This window comes from Bufo gargarizans, chromosome 7 (genome assembly GCF_014858855.1).
Source record: "Bufo gargarizans isolate SCDJY-AF-19 chromosome 7, ASM1485885v1, whole genome shotgun sequence".
Classification (NCBI taxonomy): domain Eukaryota; kingdom Metazoa; phylum Chordata; class Amphibia; order Anura; family Bufonidae; genus Bufo; species Bufo gargarizans.
Window position 1 is genome coordinate 114,648,518 of NC_058086.1, and position 23,222 is coordinate 114,671,739.

Consider the following 23,222-nt stretch of genomic DNA (forward strand, 5'->3'; position numbering starts at 1 on the left):
GTGGATCCCGTCTTATCTGTCATTCTAATCCTACCTGTAATAATGTCACCTTTGTGTATAGATAAGCAGATCATTAAATGTGATTTGTTTAGACCAAGAAGTGGCATCTATTATTAGGCTTAGAAGTCAGTGGGGAAACTGCAGGGTTTTATGGTTTTTGTTTAAAGGATAACTGTCACACTTAGACCCTAATTTCAATTTTCATATATGTAGTTACTAATAACATGATATTACAGAATCAGTTACTATTAGACTGACTTACCCCATATTTAATAAGATTCAGCCCTTAGCACCCAGTCTGCATAAAACTGCAATTTCACTATTCAGTTAAGATGGCCGCCACTGCCCTCACCCTGAGGCTAATCTTGCCTGCCCTCACTAGCCAGTAACAATAGCCCCCCAAAAGTGTCAGTAACCACAGCCCTTCCCCCTAAAGGGTTAATCTCCTGCAGCACAAAGGGGTCCTATTACCACATGTTGCTTTTATTTATACACTGAGCAGACGGCAGATCTCCCTTCCCTGGTCTGCTCTGCACCAACTCTGCCTTCTCCAGCTCTGCTGAGTGAGGGAGTGTCTGCCAAGCGCAGGGACAGGGAGAAGTGCACACAGCCCAGGCACTGTTATCAGCTGCTGGGGAGGACCTGGCTTTAATCATTTACTTACACTCCCTGGCTGTCAGTAATGTGACCTTGCACGCAGCCTGTCCATTAACAGATAGACGGACCCTGCATAGCAACCCTATTTTAAGCAGAGGTAAAAGTAGGCAGTACAGGGAACAAAACTGTGGAATTAAGGGGTAATTGAATACACAGTGAAAAGTTGAAATAGGGCCACCAAGGAGATATTAATCACCACAATCCAATACTTGAAAAAGAAAAAAATGCGACAGTTATACTTTAAATATAGATATTGACATGGAAAATTTTAAATAACCACCCAAAATTATTTTAAAATATGTTAAACATAAAAACGTGATTTAAACAATAGGTCATGTTCTGATGACCCATTTCCTTTAAAGCCACTTCACACGGTTGGTATTTTGTCAGTATTTTGTATTACAATTTTTATAAGCCAAAATAGGAATAGAACCTATGGACAGAAGGTATAATAAAAATGTTAGCACCATCTTACTAAATCTATTGACCACTACCTATACCACTGACTTACTCTCAGAGGGAGGAAAGTCAATAATAAAATCCATGGAAATATGCGACCATGGTCTACTAGGAATGGGTAATGGTAATGGGTCTACTAGGAATGGGTAATGGTCGGAACTCACCAGCCAGGCGAGTTCTGGGAGTTTTGGCTCTAGCACACACCTCACATGAAGACACATACCTGGAAATCAACTCCTTGGTGGCATTAACACTGGGATGTCCACACAATACTGAATTATGGCACTCCCCCATAAGCCAGATGTGTACGTGACCTGGAAAATTTATCATTGGAGGACTGTACCGGAAATGAGTTCTGGAGGAGCGTCTGGAGGTTAAAAGGCATGAAAATTTCTGGACAATGCGTACGCTTTTATATTTTTTCTTCCTGGCCTGAAAGTAATAGAACAATTAAAAGCGCCCATCTTGCTTGTCTAGGATTTAAACGTTTAGCGGATTACAAAAACAATAGATTTTTATGATCCGTAGGAACAGTGATGCGATGCAGAGCCCACTCCCAAAAAGGTTGCCACTCCTCAAAAGCCCATTTAATAGCGAGCAGCTCTCGATTCCCGATGTCGTAATTTCTCTTGGTAGGGGAGAACATCCGAGAGAAAAACGCACATGGCCTTAGGTTCATACGTTTAGATGACCGTGTGAGAGAACTGCCCCTACTCTGTCCTCCGATGCATCTACCTCGACAATAAAGTTTTTTATTCATCTGACTGAATCAGGACTGGGGCGTTGTTGAAACACCTCTTGAGGGTTTTCGAAGGCTTCTATAGATGCCCAATTAAAAAGACCTGCCTCCTTAGGTCAGTAAGAGGTTTAGCGATTACCGAGAATTTTTTTTACATTTTCGGTAATAATTAGCAAACCCCAGGAAGCGTTGTAACTCTTTAAAGAAAGAAAGTCTCATCAACTCATGAATGGCTTGTACTTTCCCCGGATCAATCTTGAAAGATTAAGGGGTAAGTATATAGCCCAAAAACAATGTTTCCTATACCCAAAAAATACATTTTTCTTTCTTACCAAATAATTGATTCTCCCTAAGGACTTCCAGCACTTGTCTGATATGGATGACATGGGATTCCTAACTAGGTGAGAAGATCATCCAGGTACACAATCATAAATTTGTCAATAAACTGCCTGAAAAGGTCATTAACGAAATTTTGAAATGCTGCCGGCGCATTAGAGACCAATTGGCATGACTAAATATTCAAAGTGACCCTCAGGAGTGTTAAAGGATGTCTTCCACTCATCTCCTTCCCTAATGCAAATTAAGTTGTAAGCGCCTCCTAAATCCAGTTTAGAAAACCAACAAGCCCCAAGCACTTGATTGAACAAGTCTGCAATCAACGGTAAGGAATATTGATTCTTAACAGTGATTTTGTTTAATTCCCTATATTCGATACAGGGTCTCAAACCTCCATCCTTTTTCTCCACAAAAAAAAAAAAAAAATGCCCCCATTGGTGACACCGAGGGTCTGATATGACCTTTGATCAAACTTTCCTTGAGATACTCCTTCATAGAAATCCGCTCCGGACTGGATAGATTATAAATACGGCCTTTAGGAAATTTAGACCTTGCAACGATATTAATAGCACAATCATAAGCTCTGTGGGGAGGCAGACTTTAATTATCAGATGTGGAAAAGGAAATCATTAATGTACAGAGGGAGAATTTTGGATGGAATCGGTAGATAATCAGAAAAACATTTAGGACCCCATTTCTAATTTCGCCCGTAGCCCAATTAATAACAGGGTTATGAAGTTGGAGACATGGCCTGCCCAAAACCATCTCCTCCGGTAAATTCTCTAAAATAAGAAAATAACAAATCTCCGTGTGACAAGCCCCCACAGTCAAGGTAAACTCAGTACAAAACTTGTCCCACCCACCAAAGGAGTAGAGTCAATGGCAATAATGTGGATAGGACTAGGGAGAGCCAACATAGGTATTGCCATAGAGAGAATACACTTATAATCAATAAAGGTTTCTCCAGAACCCTTATTTGAGCACAAAGAGATTGTCACTGGTACCAATAATTTTTTCCTTACCACCTCTGGAAGTACCTTCTTCTTTAAGACATCCGGTTTAGGTGACCTTTCGGGAGGAGGAACCTTGGGGCATTGTCGTACCCAATGGTCGGAGTCGCCACAGTAGAAACAAGTACAGCGTTGGCGACGTTGGTCTCTCCTAGTCATTCCAAGTTCCATGGGCTCCTTTAGAGGGGTTTCTGCCTTGACTCCCATAGGAAAGGAGTCTGGTTTGCTCACAGCCTGTGGAAAGAACAGATGCTCCAGTTGACGTTACCTAATGCGTCTGTCCAGTCTCACAGCTAGAGTCATAGTTTGTTCATAGTTTGAGTCCTGACCTCAACTGGCATTTCAGAGCCATCTCATTCCAGCCTGAGGGAATGCCTGAGGGAATGCACCACTTACGAAATTGAGTACAATACTCCTCTATTGGTCGGTTTCCCTGAATGAGGGATTTCAACTGGGATTCAGCCACGGTCGCCCTATCCGGTTCGTCATAAAGAACCCCTAGGTCCTGAAAAAATGCTTTGACAGACATAAGACATGGGGAGTTAGTAGGCAAGGAAAATTCACATTCCTGTGGGTCACCTTGTAATAGAGATATCACGATCCCAACCTTCTGCTGATTAGAACCAGAAGAATAGGGGCATAAGCGGAAATACAGCTTACAGCTCTCCTTAAATGCAAGGAAGCATTTGCGGTCACCAGAAAACCGATCCGGCAACTTAACATGAGGTTCAACATGCTGTGCAGATATAGTAGGTGCAGGTAGGGTATGAACTGACTCCTGTTGCTGTAATCTTTCCCCCAATTCCTGTACTATTTGTGCGAGGTTATGGACCTGATCAGTTAGCACTCGTATCCGGTCCATAATGGAGTAAGGCCTGTGAATCTGTCATGGAAGGGGAGAGCGTGCACAGCTCTGAACTCAACCCACACCTCTGTCCCAGCCTACTTGCACGGTCCGCCCTAGGCGACGGTGTACAACTGGCCTTAAAGGGAATAATGAAACTGGAGAAAATAATAAACAAAGTGACAGGCAGGCATGGAGGGGTAAGTACACAAACAATGCAAATATAAGCAGCGGTAAAAATACAGGACGAAAGATACATATGAAAGAGTAAGCAAGGTCAAAACAAGCCGAGGTCAGTACCAGGAGGTCACGTCAATTCAAAGGAAACAGCAGAAGTGGGGTCAAGGAAACAGAGCCGAGGTCAAGGTACAATGCAAACCAATACAGAGAACTTGGTAAATGAAAAGACCTTATTCACAGGCAACCTGTGGCCAGCAGGCTGCCTGTTTAAATAGTCCTGGCTGGTGAGTTACATGACGTGGCCGACGTCACGTGACTCACAGCAGTCCAATTCAGTTGAGCACCGATCATCATTATCGGCGTTCGACTCTCCTGTAGCTCGCCTGCTGTCTTGGAGACGAGGACGCAGGCTACGTCCCTCTTCTTGCGCAGGGTGACAGTGGTGCTGCGAAAGAATCACGCGTCGCCGGCCCCTTGTTACATTAGGACTGTTATTTACAATGCCAGTATATCGTACAAGACACTTACCTTACAGATTCTGATGTCTGACCTGAGTGAGGGGAAATAGAAACAATGGGAGGCAAGGTTAAAGGTTGCATCAATACAGCACATATTATATAATGTTAGTAATTTTTTTGATTTTGAGCCCAAATTAAGAGATTTTAAAAACTAGTTAGAGCATATAAGCATATTTTTAGGAAGAAAGCTGAATGTAAAGTGCACATCATATTCAGCTTCTTGTGCTAGAGAGAGTCCTGTCTGTTCCTGCCTAGAACCAATCTGTATAACAGCTTCATATAAGACTGGACCGCAGAACACAACAAATTCCGGCATAGAGTTCCGTCTTAGGGGCTCTATACCGGAAAATAACTAATCAATTTTATCCCCATGCATTCTGAATGGAGAGAAATCCATTCAGGATGCATCACGATGTCTTCAGTTCAGTACTTTTGACTGATCAGGCAAAAGATAAAACTGCAGTATGCTACGGTTTTATCTCCAGCCCAAAAAATCTAAAGACTTGCCTGAATGCCGGATCCGGCATTTTTTTCCTCAGGAATGAAATGCCGGATCCATGCGCAGACCGAAAAAAGGGTTCCGGTGCCGTTTTGCCGGATGACACTGGAAAGACGGATCCGGCATTTCAATGCATTTTTCTGACGGATCAGGATTCTGATCAGTCTTACAAATGCCATCAGTTGGCATACGACGAAACTGCTTGCCGGATCACTGTGCCGCAAGTGTGAAAGTAACCTAATATACAGATTTTAATAATCAACTGTTAATATTTTATAGACTATGCAAAAATGCAAATGTAATTTTAGTTAACTCAAAGGGGTTGTCTCATCTTGCCATTACTAAGGCAAGATGAGACACAGTCCTAACCACCAGCTTGCTGGGAAACAGTGGAGTTCACCGGCACTTGATGTTTCAGTAGATCTTATTGCAGTGCATGGGAACTGCAGAAACAGCATAGCACAGCAAGCTATTCTCAGTTAGGGAAACATCATGGCTTGCTGTACTACGCTGTTTCTGTAGCTGCCATGCACTGCAATGAGAGCTACTAAAACAGTAAACGCCGGTTCACTCTACTGTTTCCCGGCTGGTGGTTGGGATTGTGTTTCATCTCACCTTAGCAATGGTAAGATTAGACCACCACTTTGAAGAGGGGTTACTTGTAACAAGGTGTTCTAAAATTAAATCTGAAGTGGTCATAGAATGGTCATGCTGACATTAGAGAGGATTTATGTAGATAAGGTAGATAGGATGATTGAACACAGAAGTAGTGTTTTAGACAAAACAATCCTTGTAGTCAGTTATTAATTTAACTTGTGATGTTACCATGCAAATTTTAAGGGGGAATGCCCAAGTGGTAGGTTTACAGAAAAAATGCAGCATAGCAACATAGCATTCTTGTCCTAGAATGTGCAAACAACATGTACCAATCATTCCCCTCCCTCCCCTTCACACAAATGGCAGGATATCCCAACCTCCAAACTTGTTATATCGTTAGTAATCGTTAGTAATCTCTAGTGGGTATCTGACAGTTGCTTATTTAAGGCCTCGGGTTAACCCATTCGTGACCAAGGGTCATTGATGCCCCCATGACCACATCTAATTTTGCAAATCTGACATGTGACACTTTATGTGGTAATAACTTTAAAAACGCTTTTACTTATCAAAACCCTTCTGAGATGTTTTTCTCATGACACATTGTACTTCATGACAGTCATAAATTTGAGTCAATATATTTCACCTTTTATTTATTTTTTTATCCCAAATTTACCAAACATTTAGAAAAATTAGCAATTTTCAAAATTACAATTTCTCTGCTTTTAAAACAGAAAGTGATACCTCATAAAATATTTACTACTTAACATTCCCCATATGTCTACTTGATGTTGGCATCATTTTGTAAATGCCATGTTATTTTTTTAGGATGTTAGAAGGCTTAGAATTTTTGAAGAAATTAACAATTTTAAGAACATTTCCAAAACCCGCTTTTTAAGGACCAGTTCAGGTCGGAAGTCACTTTGTGAAGACTACATAGTGGAAATCCTCCATAAGTGATCCCATTGCAGAAACTACACCCCTCAAGTTACTCAAAACTGATTTTACAAACTTTGTTAACCCTTTAGGTGTTCCACAAAAATGTAAAGAAAATGGAGATGAAATCTTTTTTGGCCGAAATCTTTTTTTCTCTCCATTTTAATTCATTTTTTTTCTTTAACACTTCGAGGGTTAACAGCTAAACAAAAATCAATATTTATTACCCTGATTTTGCGGTTTACAGAAACACCCCACATGTGTTGCAAACTGATGTAAGGGCACACGGCAGGGCGCAGAATAAAAGGAGCGCCATATGATTTTTGGAAGGCAGATTTTGCTGGACTGGTTTTTAGATGCCATGTCCTATTTGAAGCCCCCCTGATGCCCTGATTACAGTATAAAACTCCTCAAAAGTTACCCCATTTTAGAAACTAGGGGATAAGGTGTCAGTTTTATTGTTACTATTTTGGGGTACATATGATTTTTAATATCTCTATATTATGTTTTTTTACAAGATTCATCTGACAGGGTAGATCATGCTATTATAGAGCAGGTTGTTACAGACGCAATTATATCAAATATGTCTACTTTCTTTGTTTCAGTTTTACATAATAAAGCATTTTTGAATAAAAACATTATATTTTTGTGTCTCCATTTTCTGAATGCCTTTATTTTTCTGCCGATCGTCTTGTGCAGGTGCTCGTTTTTTGCAGAAAGAGTTGATGATTTTTGGGTACATATGATTTTTTGATAATTCAATGTCACACTGGGAATGCCGACGCCTTATGAAGGGTACATTGTTTAATGGTAACAGGTGCCCAGCCCCTCAGCTTTAGGCAGAGGGGGAGGGTATGTAGTAGCCCAGAGGGGACAATCGTGGATGGTCGGTACGTCTCACTGAGCATGTATGCCTCAGTGATATAATTCCCGGAAATAAGTATACCAGTAACATTAGGTTGCTGGGAGGTTTTCGTTAAAGTGGATTTTGGGTCCGGGTTTTAGGAGTGACCATAGAGATTGGGTAGGACAGGTCACTCCCGTACTCCATCCAGGGTTTTCCTACTGTGTGGTTAAAAAGGATGTGGGAATCTCAGTTGGGGAGATCAAGTGTGCACAGGTTAACTAAAGCTGAACAAGCTAAGAGGGAGGATTTGGTCTCTGAAAGACCCCAGAGAGTGGTGAGATCATATTGTTTTGTTACCTGATTTGGACTGAACACAAAATGTGGGACTTTATGTTATGCAATATTTGTGGGCTGAAGAAAGCTTAAAGCTAAAGTTTGGACATGTTTACTTTTGTTTGCTGAAATAAACGCTGCCTGTGGTGAACACTGAACTGACACGTGTGCACAGTGACAGAGTTACAACCCCCACAATCTGATAGGACTTCCATTTCTTCATATATGGTTTCATTAGGGATTCCTTCCATTGCTCCACTTTGACCCTTTCTATATCCAAACAGTATTTTACACTCAATCTTTTTAATATCATTCTAAATCTCTTATTCTCAAAACACTCCATTTAAAATTTGTCTATGTGACAAGAGACTTTTGGATTTGAGGATACTATATCTACTTACGAAGATCACCGTAATTGCCTTGAGAAGGCTTATAGGCAATACATGCTCATCTGGAATTCTGGAAAGAAGGTTTGCAAATGAGCTCTTATATGGTATCAGTTTTCTTAGCTGCACTCTAGATTTTAAACAGCCTGATACTGGCTGCCCTGCCCATGTCCCTGGCTCTACTCCATGCTTGCATCCTACTGAGCTGTCATTTGGAACTTTCCAGTTTATTCTTCTAGGCATTCTGCCTTGCCTGGTCATTGTCTGGATTTTGTTCATCACTTATTATTCTCGCTCATTTTACTTTTAGTCCAGACAATTCTCTGTGTGTCTGTGCCTCATCTTTTCTAAGTGCCTGGGACCTGCTGGCCTCCAAATGCTAGTGCTGCTTATTTCACCTATGCAGATGAGGAACACTGTTTCTCCTTTATACTAAGATCTTTGTTACCCAAGTAAAAAACTGTTGTTGACTGAGAACAGTGGCACCACATTACAAATACCATAATTCTATAGTTCATGGTCTTCAGTGGTTGTAGAGCTTGTAGCTGTGGTTGTGTGATGTCCTCTAAGGGTACTTTCACACTTGCGGCAGAGTGATCCGGCAAGCAGTGGAGTATAACAATGGCTACACAAGGTACGGACAAGTCCTGTGGGATCCATGCAGGGCCGTCTTTAATATTGATTGGACCCTGGGCAAGAATTTACTTGGGCCCTCTGGATCCTGCCTTCCCACACCCAAGCATGCAATCACACCCTCCACCACAACACACACAAAAAAAATCCACACACCTCGAGGAGTAGTAAAATTTTATAATGATGAGTGACCACTAGAGGTTTTCCTTGGCAGTGATGTAAATGCTGCCTTTTTTTCAGAAAAGGCAGTATTTACATTAACGCCTAGGATACCAGGCAAAAGGCAGGGGTCCGGCTGTCACTGATAGCCGGACCCCTGCTGTATGCGACAGCATCGGTGAAAACACCGATGCCGGCGTATTAACCCTTGCACATGCGGTATCCTCATGGGTTCCGGTGTCCATGTGGTCCCCGTGCTGCTGTGACGGGGACCTCATGGCAGGGAATGCAGCCCGATGCCTTCCTTAGGCACTGGTAATACATTTACAGCCAATGCTTTACAATACAGAAGTATTGTAAAGCATTGTAAAGGGGATCAGACCCCCAGAAGTTGAAATCCCAGAGTGGGCAAAAAATAAAGTGAAAAAAAGTTTTAAAAAAATACAATTTTGCCGCGTCCATATCTACAGGTTCTATAAAACACAGTCAAAAAAATTAAAAATAAAACTGTGCTAAAAAAAAACTTTTTTTTGTCATCTTACATCACTAAAAGTGCAACACCAAGCGATCAAAAAGGCGTATGCCCCCCAAAATAGTACCAATCAAACCATCACCTCATCCCGCAAAAAATGTGTCCAAAAACTGAGAAAAACTATGGCTCTCAGACTATGGAGCCACTAAAACATGATTATAATTTTTTTTCAAGAATTATATCCTTGTGTAAAACTTACATAAATAAAAAAAGTTTACATATTAGGTATTTCCATGTACGTAACGACCTGCTCCAAAAAAAAACCAAAAAAAAAACTATTGCTCTCAGACTATGGAGAGACTAAAACATGATTTTTAAAACTTACAGAAATAAAAAAAAGTATACATTATTAGGCATTGACATGTCTGCAATGACCTGCTCTATAAAAATATTACATGAACTAGCCCCTCAGGTGAACACCGTAAATAAAAATAAATAAAAAAAGCAATTTTTTGTCACCTTACATCACAAAAAGTGCAATAGCAAGCGATCAAAACGTCACATGCACCCTAAAATAGTACCAATCAAGCCGTCATCTCATCCCGCAAAAAATTAGCCCCTACATAAGACATTCGCCCAAAAAAAAAAAAAAAAAATGGCTTTCAGAATATGGAGACACAAAAAAATCATTTTTTTCATAAATGCTTTATTATGTAAAACTGAAACAATATTTGGTATTGTTGCATCCATAACAACCTGCTCTATAAAAATAGCACATGATCTAACAGCAATTTTTTGGTTACCTTGCCTCACAAAAAGTGTAATATAGTGCAACCAAAAATCATATGTACCCTAAAATAGTACCAACAAAACTGACACCTTATCCCGTAGTTTCCAAAATGGGGTCTTTCTACCCAGTTTCTACTCTAGGGGTGCATCAGGGGGTCTTCAAATGTGACATGGCAGCTTAAAATTATCCCAGTGAAATCTGCTTTCCAAAAACCATATGGCGTTCCTTTCTTTCTGCGGAATACTGTCTGCCTGTACAGCAGTTTACGACCACATATGGAGTGTTTCTGTAAACTACAGAATCAGGGCAATACATTTTGAGTTTTGTTTGGCTGTTAACCCTTGCTTTGTTAGTGGAATTTTTTTTATTAAAATGGAAAATCTGCCCAAAAAGTGAAATCCTGAAATGACATCTCCATTTTCCATAAATTCTTGTGGAATGCCTAAAGGGTTAATAATGTTTGTAAAATCGGTTTAGAATACTTTGAGGGGTGTAGGTTCTAAAATGGGGTCATTTTTGTGTGGTGACTTTAGACCTGAACTGGTCCTTAAAAAGTGGATTTTGGAAATTTTCTGAAAAATTTCAAGATTTGCTTCTAAACTTCTAAGCCCAAAAAATAAAATGACATTCAAAAAAATTATCTAAACATGAGGTAGACATATGGGGAATGTACAGAAGTAACTATTTTTTTTAGTTATTACTAGCTATTATAAAAGTATAGAAATTTGCTAATTTGTTAATTTCTCAAAATTTTAGGTAAATTTGGTATTTTTTAAAATAAATTATAATGAAATTTATTGACTCAATTTTACCACTGTCATGAAGTACAATATGTGGCGAGAAAACAATCTCATAATGGCCTGCATAAGTAAAAGTGTTTTAAAGTTATTACCACATAAAGTGGTAAAGATTTTCAAAAATCGGCCTGGGAGTTAAGGTGAAAAGTGTGATGGGGTTACAAAGCTTGCAGAGACATGCTATAGACACCAGAACTACTACATTCAGCTGTTGTTGTTCTGTGACTATAGTGTCCCTTAATATAGAGGGGGAAAAAAGAATCCGCACAAAAGTATTAAAAACAAAATGGCTGTATCATTATTCTAAAAATTAAAAAAGCACAAATTCTGACACAAATATATAGTATTTTTTTTTTTTACAATGTCCACCCCTACATACAGGGTAATACAGCGCTACATACCTCTTAAATCCAGTGACGTCTCTTTGATGTAGATGTTCTATTTCCTCATCTTCTCCTTTCAGACCTCCAGAGCAGACCACCATTTTTCTGCCATTTCTCATCTCTGCAGTTTGACATAAAAAAAATCTTAGTTTACTACTTTTCCATCATCCTCTCATCTTCTGGACAAATCATCCTACCACCCCCAATACTGTGCTGCTGTGCTCCCCAATACTATACTGCAGAAACAGATAAACCCTCTGATAATAGTAGTACCCAGCAAATAGTGCCCCTGACACTAACAGTGTAAACATAACATCCCCCAAAAATAATTGTGGTAAGCTGATACTGTGCCAAGGTGCCCCCACAGAAATAGTGTTCCCAAAAGTCCCATCAATAGGAATAATTCTCTGCTAGAGCACACATGGTAGTAATAGTGCTTCTAAAGTGCCCCCAACATGTCCCCACTGTGCCCCAGAATTAACAATGCTCCCATAGTGCCAATACTAGTAACCATGTTTCCCATAGACACCCAGTAGTAATGAAGCCCATCATAATGCCCCCAGTAGTAATAATTCTCCTTATAATGTGCCAGTGCAAAAAAATACCTCCTTTTAATGCCCCCAGTTGAGCTAATGTCCCTATAGTGCCCCCAATGTGCCAGTATAAAATACTCCTATATAGGGCCTCCAGTAAATGCCCCATAGTGCTTCTCTCCCCCCTTCTTCCTAGTGCCCCCTATAATTTGCAAGTATAAAGCACCCCTTCTTAGTGCCCCCCATAGATTAGCCCATAGTACACCTCTTTCCCCTTCCCCATAGTACCCACCAGTTTTGCCTGTGCAGAACCTTCAGCATGACAGGAAGATGCGCATTAAGGAATTCAATGTATGGTTTAGTGAATGGTGTCTGAACCAAGGGTTTGGCTTTGTGTCTCATGTTAGCTCTTGTTGGAATGGAAAAGAACTGTACAAGAAAGATGGTTTGCATCTTTCTCTCAAGGGAACGAATGTCCTTGGTGAACAGTTCCAAGTATTTGCTAAGAAGCATTTAAACTAGGAAAGGGGGGCAAAAGAGAGATAATCCAGCAGTCCGACTGCCCCCCGGATCAATGCCAGAAGAGGCCAGTAGCACAAAGGTTAAGAAATGACAATCTCAGAGTCTTGTCTACAAATGCTCACAGTCTAGGGATTAAGATCAATGAACTTGAGGCTATAATGGCATCTGAGAATATAGATGTAGTGGCTGTTACTGAGACGTGGTTCAAGGGGAGTAATGACTGGGATACATCAATACCAGGGTTCTCTCTATACAGGAAAAACAGAGTAGGCAAGAAGGGGGGAGGGGTGGCCCTGTATGTGAAAGATAGCATAAAATCTAATTTGATACAAGTTAGCGAGAACAATTTGGAGTCAGTTTGGGTTACCTTGCAGCTTGATAATCATAAGGTAACTTGTGTAGGTGTGATATATAGACCACCTAGCCAAGTCAAAGAATTAGATGATCTACTAGTTGAGGAAATAGCTATAATGACATTGAAGGGGGAAGTTATCATTATGGGAGACTTCAATCTTCCAGATGTAAACTGGAAAACCAAAATAGCTAGTTCTGCCAGGAGTACAGATATTCTAAATTCCCTACTGGGATTATCTCTACAGCACGTAGTGGAGGAGCCAACCCGGAAGGAGGCCATTTTAGATTTAGTATTCACAAATGGGAATTTGGTATCTGATATTACTGTAGGGGAAAGCTTGGGATCTAGTGATCACCAGTCAGTGTGGTTTACTATAAGTAACAGTGACTGAGTCACACCACACAAAAACAAAAGTTTTAGATTTTAGAAAAACTGACTTTTCTAAAATTAGATTAGTGGTACACGAGTCTCTATCAGACTGGAACAGTTTCATTGGAGTCCAGGAGAAATGGGACTACTTAAAAGTGGCACTATTGAAGGCAACAGAAAATTGCATTAGGCTTGTCAGTAAAAGCAAAAAAAGGAAGAGACCACTGTGGTACTCAGCAGAAGTGGCCAAAATCATTAAAAACAAAAAGATAGCATTTAGGAATTATAAAAAAAATAAAAATGAGGATGACAGAGAAATTTATAAGATTAGGCAGAGAGAGGCCAAACAAGTTATAAGAGCTTCTAAAGCACAGGCAGAAGAGAAATTAGCTCAGTCAGGGAAAAAAGGGCGATAAGGCATTCTTCAGATACATAAATGAAAAAAGGAAACTAAAACAAGGAATTACCAAATTAAAAACTAAAGAAGGAAGGTATATGGAAGAAGATAAAGAACTAGCTGACTGCCTCAATGAATACTTCTGTTCAGTTTTTACAAAGGAAAATGAAGGAGAAGGACCTCAGTTAGGAAAGAAGACTAATGAATCTTTTGACGCATGTGTCTTTACAGAGGAAGAGGTTCTAAGTCAACTGTCTAAAATTAATACAAATAAGTCACAGGGGCCTGATGGGATACACCCAAAGCTATTAAAAGAGCTCAGCGGTGAACTAGCAAAACCATTAACAGATTTATTTAACCAATCACTGGCAACAGGAGTCGTCCCAGAAGATTGGAAATTAGCAAATGCTGTGCCCATTCACAAGAAAGGTAGTAAGGAGGAATCGGGCAACTATAGGCCAGTAAGCCTGACATCAATAGTGGGGAAATTAATGGAAACCATACTTAAGGAGAGGATTGTGGACCATCTAAAATCCCATGGATTGAAAGATGAAAAACAGCATGGGTTTACTTCAGGGAGATCATGTCAAACTAATCTTATTGATTTTTTTGATTGGGTGACTAAAATAATAGATGGAGGAGGTGCAGTAGACATCGCTTATCTAGACTTTAGTAAGGCTTTTGATACTGTCCCACATAGAAGGCTTATCAATAAAGTGCAGTCATTGGGCTTGGACTCCCATATTGTTGAATGGATTAGGCAGTGGCTGAGGGACAGACAACAGAGGGTTGTAGTCAATGGAGTATATTCAGACCAAGGTCTTGTTACCAGTGGGGTACCTCAGGGATCTGTTCTGGGACCCATATTGTTTAATATCTTTATCAGCGAAATTGCAGAAGGCCTCAATGGTAAGTGTGTCTTTTTGCTGATGATACAAAGATTTGTAACAGGGTTGATGTTCCTGGAGGAATACACCAAATGGAAAAGGACTTAGGAAAACTAGAGGAATGGTCAAAAATCTGGCAACTAAAATTTAATGTTGATAAGTGCAAGATAATGTACCTGGGACGTAAAAACCCAAGAGCAGAATATAAAATCAGTGATACAGTCCTAACCTCAGTATCTGAGGAAAGGGATTTAGGGATCATTATTTCAGAAGACTTAAAGGTAGGCAGACAATGTCACAGAGCAGCAGGAAATGCTAGCAGAATGCTTGGGTGTATAGCAAGAGGAATTACCAGTAGAAAGAGGGAGGTGCTCATGCCGCTCTACAGAGAACTAGTGAGACCTCATTTGGAGTATTGTGCTCAGTACTGGAGACCATATCTCCAGAAGGATTTTGATACTTTGGAGAGAGTTCAGAGAAGAGCTACTAAACTGGTACATGGATTGCAGGATAAAACTTACCAGGAAAGATTAAAGGAACTTAACATGTATAGCTTGGAAGAAAGACGAGACAGAGGGGATATGATAGAAACTTTTAAATACATAAAGGGAATCAACAAGGTAAAAGAGGAAAGAATATTTAAAAGAAGAAAAACTGCTACAAGAGGACATAGTTTTAAATTAAAGGGGCAGAGGTTTAAAAGTAATATCAGGAAGTATTACTTTACTGAGAGAGTAGTGGATGCATGGAATATCCTTCCTGCAGAAGTGGTAGCTGCAAATACAGTGAAGGAGTTTAAGCATGCATGGGATAGGCATAAGGCCATCCTTCATATAAGATAGGGCCAAGGGCTATCCATAGTATTTAGTATATTGGGCAGACTAGATGGGCCAAATGGTTCTTATCTGCCGACACATTCTATATTTCTATGTTTCTATAATGTGCCCCAGTATAAAATACCACTATACAGAGCCCCCCATATGAAATACCCCTTCTTTGTGGCCTGAGTAGAAGCCCCCGTAGTGTTCCTCTCCCCTTCCCCCATATAAAATACCCCTTCTTTGTGACCTCGGTAGAAGCCTCCATGGTGCCCCCAATAATGTGCTAGTAAGAAGTGCCTACATAGATGCCCCAATAGTGCCACCCAATATTGTGCCACAAAAAAAATGCCACTAATAATGTGCCAGTAAGAAGTGCCCCCATAAATGCCACCACAGTGCCCACCAATAATGTGCCAGTAACAAGTGTCCCCATAGATGCCCCCCAATCATGTGCCAGTAGCAAGTGCTCCCATAGATGCCCCCAATCATGTGCCAGTAACAAGTACCCCCATAGATGCCTACCAATCATATGCCAGTAACAATTACCCCAATAGATGCCCCAATCATGTGCCAATAACAAGTGCCCCCATTGATTCCCCCATTCATGTTCCAGTAACAAGTGCCCCCATAGATGCCCCCCAATTATGTGCCAGTAGTCGTACCATATAAAAAAATAAACACTTATACAGTTGTGTTCAAAATAATAGCAGTCAGACATCACTAACCTGATCAATCACTGTTTTTGGCAGAAATTATATTTCTACATGGCAAATAATTTACCAGCAGGTGTAGTAGAGTAATAGAAACCTAACAGACCCAACAGTCATGACATGCATGCTGCTGATTATATGTAATTCAATCACTTATTGAAATAATAGCAGTATGGAGTTCAATGAGTGAGGTCATTCATTCTTTGAAAAACAGGTGGCAATTATTGCCCTTACTTAAGAAAGGAAGGCAGCAAATGTTGTACATGCTGGTTACAGTGCATTTCTCTCTGAAATTCTGAGGAAAATTGGTCGTTCCAGGCATTGATCAGAAGAACAGCGTGCCTTGATTAAAAAGTTGATTGCAGAGGGGAAAACATATAAAGAAGTGCAGAAGATAATAGGCTGCTCAGCTGAAATGATCGCAAATGCTTTTAACATGGCAACCAAAACCTGAAAGACGCGGGAAGAAAGTGAAAAACTACCATTTCAATGGATAGAAGAATAGCCAAAATGGCAGGGACTCAGTCAACAATCAGCTCCAGGAAGATCAAAGAAGGTCTAAAGTTACCTGTGAGTTCTGTTACAATTAGAAGACTCCTATGTGAAGCCAAGCTATCTGCAAGAAGCTCATGCAAAGTCCCACTGTTGAAAAAAAGACTTGCTGAAGAAGTTACAATTTGCTAAAGAGCACATTGACTGGCCTAAAGAGACATTTAATGGACTGATGAAAGTAAGATTGTTCTTGTGGGGTCTAGTGGCCGGAGACAGTTTGTCAGATGACCCCAAACACTGAATTCAAGCCACAGTACACTGTGAAGACAGTGAAGCATGGCGGCGCAAGCATCATGATATGGGGATGTTTCTCATACTACGGTGTTGGGCCTATTTATTGCATACTAGGGATCATGGATCAGTTTGAATACATCAGAATACTTGAAGAGGTCATGCTGCCTTAGGGCTCATGCACATGACCGTTGGTGTCCCGTGCCCGTATTGCGGACTGCATTTGCAGATCCGCAATACACAGGCACCGTTCAGTTGTCATTACGCATCACGGATGCAAAACAGTGCGTAACGGAAGCACGGAACGGAACACTACGGAAGCACTAAGGAGTGCTTTCTGGGGTTCCGTTCCGTGTCTTCGCACCGCAAAAAGATAGACCATGCTCTATCTTTTTGTGGAACAGAGGGATCATTGAACCATTCAAGTGAATAGGTCTGCGATCCCCATGCACCTGCCCCACGGAAGGTGCCCGTGCATTGCGGACCACAATTTGCCCCGGGCCGGCTGCCCGAGTCATACAGGCACAGCACTACTGCAGTGCGGGTCCACACGCGGCCGGGGAGGAGACTCAGGGGAAGGAGACTCAAGGGAGGGTAGGGCTGGCAGCAAGGAAACTCAGTACTGGGGTGCGTGCCCCGGGCCGGCCGCCCAAGTTATATAGGCACAGCACTACTGCAGGGCGGGTCCACAGGCGGCCGGGCCCGGTCGCAAGTGCGACCCCTGTATGTACGCCCCTGTGTGTATGGAAATATTACAAGGATTTTGAGCTTTATTCACTTTTTTAAACACACTGCTATTATTTTGAACACAACTGTACTTACCTCCTTCAGGCTGGCAGCGATGTGATGCAGGCCTCTTCCAGCCTGTGTCCCGCGCTGTACGGCTCAAGCCTAGTGCCTGCAGCCTATCAGATGACACCTCTCCCTCCCCTCCCCCAGCCATAGCACTTCCATCTGTATCGCTGTCCTGAGGACGGCGATACATATGGCCAGTGGCGTCTCCAGCGGGGGCCAGAGGGGGCCACAGCCCCCCCTACATCACGCTGTGCCCCCCCAACTAAAATGCCGCAGTCGGGCACAGGGAGATGAGCGCTTCCATTGCGCTTATCTCCATAGTAATCTGCCTGTGCTGCGGCGGAGCAGGGGAGGGAGAGGCGTGTCCCTTCCCCTTCCTCTGATAGGCTGCAGGCCTAGTGCCTTCAGCCTATCAGAGGCCGGCGCAGGCAGCGCAATGACGTCATCGCGCCGCCTGAGCTATACAGCGCGGGATACAGGCCGGAAGACGCCTGCATCACATCGCTGACACTGAGGTAAATGTTTTTTTTTTTTTTTTACAATAGTGTTACTGGCACATTGGGGTGATTATTTCAATACTGGCACATGATGGGGGGGGCTTAATACTGGCACATGATGGGGGGCTTGATACTGGCACAAGAAGGGGGGAATTATTACTGGCACGTAATGGGGGGCTTATTACTGGCACGTGATGGGGGGCTTATTACTGGCACATGATGGGGGGCTTACTACTGGCACGAGATGGGGGCTTATTACTGGCACATTGGGGGGCTCTTGTTACTGGCAGTGGCACGTTATTGAAGGCACTTATTACTGGCACATTATTGGTGGGCACTATAGGGGCATCTACTGAGGCCACAAAGAAGGGGTATTTTATATGGGGGGCTCTGTACAGTAGCATTTCATACTGGGACACATGGTGGGTACTATGGGGAAGGGGGGAGAGGAGTACTATGGAGTCATCAATGGGGGCACTAAGAAGGGGTATTTTATACTTGCAAATTATTGGGGACACTGAGAGCATTTACTGGGGCACGATATATGGGGCATTTTATACTGGTACATTATGGGGGGCACTAGGAGGAAGGGGGAGAGGAGCACTATGGGGGCATTTACTGGGGGCACTATATAGGGGTATTTTATACTGGCACATTATGGGGGACATTAGCTCAACTAGGGGCATAAGGGGGTATTTTTTGCATTGTCACATTATAAGGAGAATTATTTCTACTGGGGGGCATTATGGTGGGCTTTATTACTCACCCATGGTATGTCCCCCTAGTAGCAGCACCATCCTCTCCCTGCTCTGTGACCCCTCAGCCACTTCTCCAAATCCTTATTATGAAATCTCTCTCATTAGGATAAAACACAACATCAGCCTCGCCGAGCCCCCGGCCGTAGTGTTGAAGTGGTGTCCGAGATCCCCAAGGGCCGAGCCAAGTAATTGTAGTTTTCATGTGAAATATGTTTATGTTATAGACATATAGCATACACTGTGCCAGACAATATACAGTATACCGCTACACTGTGCCACACAATATAAAGTATACCTCTACACTGTGCCACACAATGTACAGTATACCTCTACACTGTGCCACACAATATAAAGTATACCTCTACACTGTGCCACACAATGTACAGTATACCTCTACACTGTGCCACACAATATAAAGTATACCTCTACACTGTGCCACACAATATATGGTATACCTCTACACTGTGCCCCACAATGTACAGTATACCTCTACACTGTGCCACACAATATATGGTATACCTCTACATTGTGCCACACAATATACGGTATACCTCTACATTGTGCCCCACAATGTACAATATTCCTCTACACTGTGCCCCACAATGTACGGTATACCTCTACACTGTGACACACAATGTACAGTATACCTCTACACCGCGCCACACAATGTACAGTATACCTCTACACTGTGCCACACAATGTACAGTATACCTCTACACTGTGCCACACAATGTACAGTATGCCTCTACACTGTGCCCCACAATGTACAGTATACCTCTACACTGTGCCCCACAATGTACAGTATACCTCTACACTGTGTCACACAATGTACAGTATACCTCTACACTGTGCCACACAATATACCTCTACACTGTGCCCCACAATGTACAGTATACCTCTACACTGTGCCCCACAATATACGGTATACCTCTACATTGTGCCCCACAATGTACATTATTCCTCTACACTGTGCCCCACAATGTACAGTATGCCTCTACACTGTGCCCCACAATGTACAGTATACCTCTACACTGTGCCCCACAATGTACAGTATACCTCTACACTGTGCCACACAATGTACAGTATACCTCTACACTGTGCCACACAGTATACCTCTACACTGTGCCACACAACATAAAGTATACCTCTACACTGTGCCACACAATGTAAAGTATACCTCTATACTGTGCCCCACAATGTACAGTATACCGCTACACTGTGCCACACAATATACCTCTACACTGTTCTACACAATATACAGTATACCTCTACACTGGGCCACACAATATACAGTATACCTCTACACTGTGCCACACAATGTACAGTATACCTCTACACTGTGCCACACAATATACAGTATACAGCTACACTGTGCCACACAATGTACAGTATACCTCTACACTGTGCCACACAATGTACAGTATACCTCTACACTGTGCCACACAATATACAGTATATCTCTACACTGTGCCACACAATGTACAGTATACCTCTACACTGTGCCGCACAATATACAGTATACCTCTACACTGTGCCACACAATATACAGTATACCGCTACACTGTGCCACACAATATACAGTATACCGCTACACTGTGCCACACAATTTACAGTATACCTCTACACTGTGCCACACAATATACAGTATATCTCTACACTGTGCCACACAATGTACAGTATACCTCTACACTGTGCCACACAATATACAGTATATCTCTACACTGTGCCACACAATGTACAGTATACCTCTACACTGTGCCTCACACTATACAGCTACACTGTGCCACACAATGTACAGTATACCTTTACACTGTGCCACACAATATACAGTATACCTCTACACTGTGTAGTCTGTCTATAAGCACCCTTGTTCTGTGGCGGCGGACAGAAAATAATCTGGAAGTGCCCCTCCCGAGACCAGGCTCTGGATCCGCCACTGGTCTGGACCGCTCACAGGAGTGTACATTTCTTCTAAACTGTAATCCGTATCCTCTGACCTGCAGAAATCAGCACTCGCTCTGTAACAACTAACAGGCAGTGCCTGTAGGCTGTAGCCTGGCCCTGTTACCGAAGTTAGCTGAGTGGTGTAAGGTCAAGGTACTAGTAGAGATGAGCGGCCACTTAATCCTGATTTAAAGTTAAAGTTACTGCAGGATATGGATTATAGTTTAGAAATGTCAAATATACACTCCTGTGAGCGGCGGGGAGGGAGATCTGTGGATGACACTGTTATGGAGGGGGAAATGGGGATGACACTGTCATGGGGTGGATCTGTGGATGACACATAAGATGCTATACACAGTATGTGGCATCCACAGATCCCCCCCATAGCAGTGTCATCCACAGATCCCCCTCTCTATAAAAGTGTCATCCACAAACAGCAGGACTTTTCTTCCCTGTTGCGGTTTTAGGTATTGGGTAAAGTATCGCAGCATTTCTAAGCATACTTGTGTAAATACTTGTGTACTTGTGTAAATGTATCGTTGTTATAGCTGCCCTCCCTACTTTTGTCCTGGCCCCCAGTGTGCCCCCCAAAAATTTGAAAGCTAGAGACGCCACTGCATATGACTATAGAGATGAGCGTTTCCACAATGGAAGCGCTCATCTCCCTGTGTCCTGCCGCCAAGTGGCCAGCGGGGCTCAAGAGGCAGCTGCCTTGGGCCCCATAGGAGCAACTGGGCCCTGGGCAGCTGCCCCTTTTGCCCTGCATTAGAGATGGCCCTGGATCCCATGTCTGGTTCATTTTAATGAACGTGAGCTTGTCCACATTGGCTGTGGACAGGCTGCTGTGCTTGTCTGTTATCACCCCCCCCCCCCCCCCCCCCGCCATGCTGAACACACATTCGGACAATACACTGGCTCCAGGGCAGGCCAGCACCTCCAAGGCGTAAAGGGCAATCTCAGGCCTTGTGAGCTCCTGCTAAGGCGTTCCATATCAGCTGGTGTGCTGACAAAGCTTTTCCACATTTTGGCCATGCTAACCCTCCCTTCTCAGGTGCTGGCGGTGCCCCAGCTGTGTTGGCGACGTCTTCCTCCTCCTTTGCTTTCGCCTTGTGCTTCCACTGTGCCCCCGCTGTCAGGTGGGAATGAAACCAGCAGCGTGTCTACCAGCGTGCTTTTGTACTCGCCCATCTTCCGATCACGCTCCAGTGACAGAATTAAGGACACTACGTTTTCCTTGTAGCGGGTATCCAGCAGGGTGGCCACCAACTAATCAGCATTGGTTAGAATGTGGGCAACTCGGCAGGCCCTGCAGCATGTAGTGGCTCATGTGTGGCAGGCTGCCCAGAGGCAACGACAATCTGTCCTCTGTCGGAGGTGTATCGTCTGTGTTCTCTGTATCCCCCCAGCCACACTCAAGTGATGCCTATGAGCTGCTTTGGGTGCCACCCTGCTGTGAACACGGTTCCTCCTCATCATCCTCCAGAACTGTGCAGTGGCTGGACAATTGTGTACCTGGCCTCCTGTGCAGTGTGGGTTTTTCCCCCCCAAACAGATGAGTTTCAAAACTGCCTGCTGTCATTTCTCCCTGGCTGTGCTGAAATTGGTGGTGAAGGTGTTACGCTGACCAGATGAGGAGGCGGTAGAGGAGGAAGCGGAGTAGGAGGAGGAGGCAAAGCGAAACGTCCTGCAATCCTCGGTGGCGGAAGGACATGCGCCAAACTGCTATCTGCCTCAGGCCCAGCCGCCACTGCATTTACCCAGTGTGCAGTTAGGGAGATTTAATGTCCGTGCCCGTGCTTACTGGTCCATGTATCGCTAATTATGTGGACCTTGCCACAGATGGCGTTGCACAGTGCACATCTAATTTTGTCCGCCACTTGGTTGTGCACAGCGTGGATGGCTCGCCTGGAAAAGTAGTGTGGCTGAGAACCATGTACTGTGGGACAGCCAACACCATAAGATTTTTAAAAGTCTCCCTCTCCACCAGACGGAATGACAGCATTTCAAAGGCCAGGAATTTTGAAATTCTGGCATTCAGGGTCAGGGATAAGCGGGTGGGTAGGGGGGTACCTCCTCTTTCTCTCCAGTGTTTGGGAGATGGACAGCTGAACGCTTCCATGGGACATTGTGGAGATGCTTGGTGACAGTGACGGATGTGGTGGTGTTGCTGCCACATCCTCTGTTTGCGGAGTGGCACTGTCACTCCAGAGGGGGAGGAAGAGGCCGTGACTTCAGCAGAAGAGGCACCAGAAAGAGCCTGAGATCTTTCGTGGTTTTTG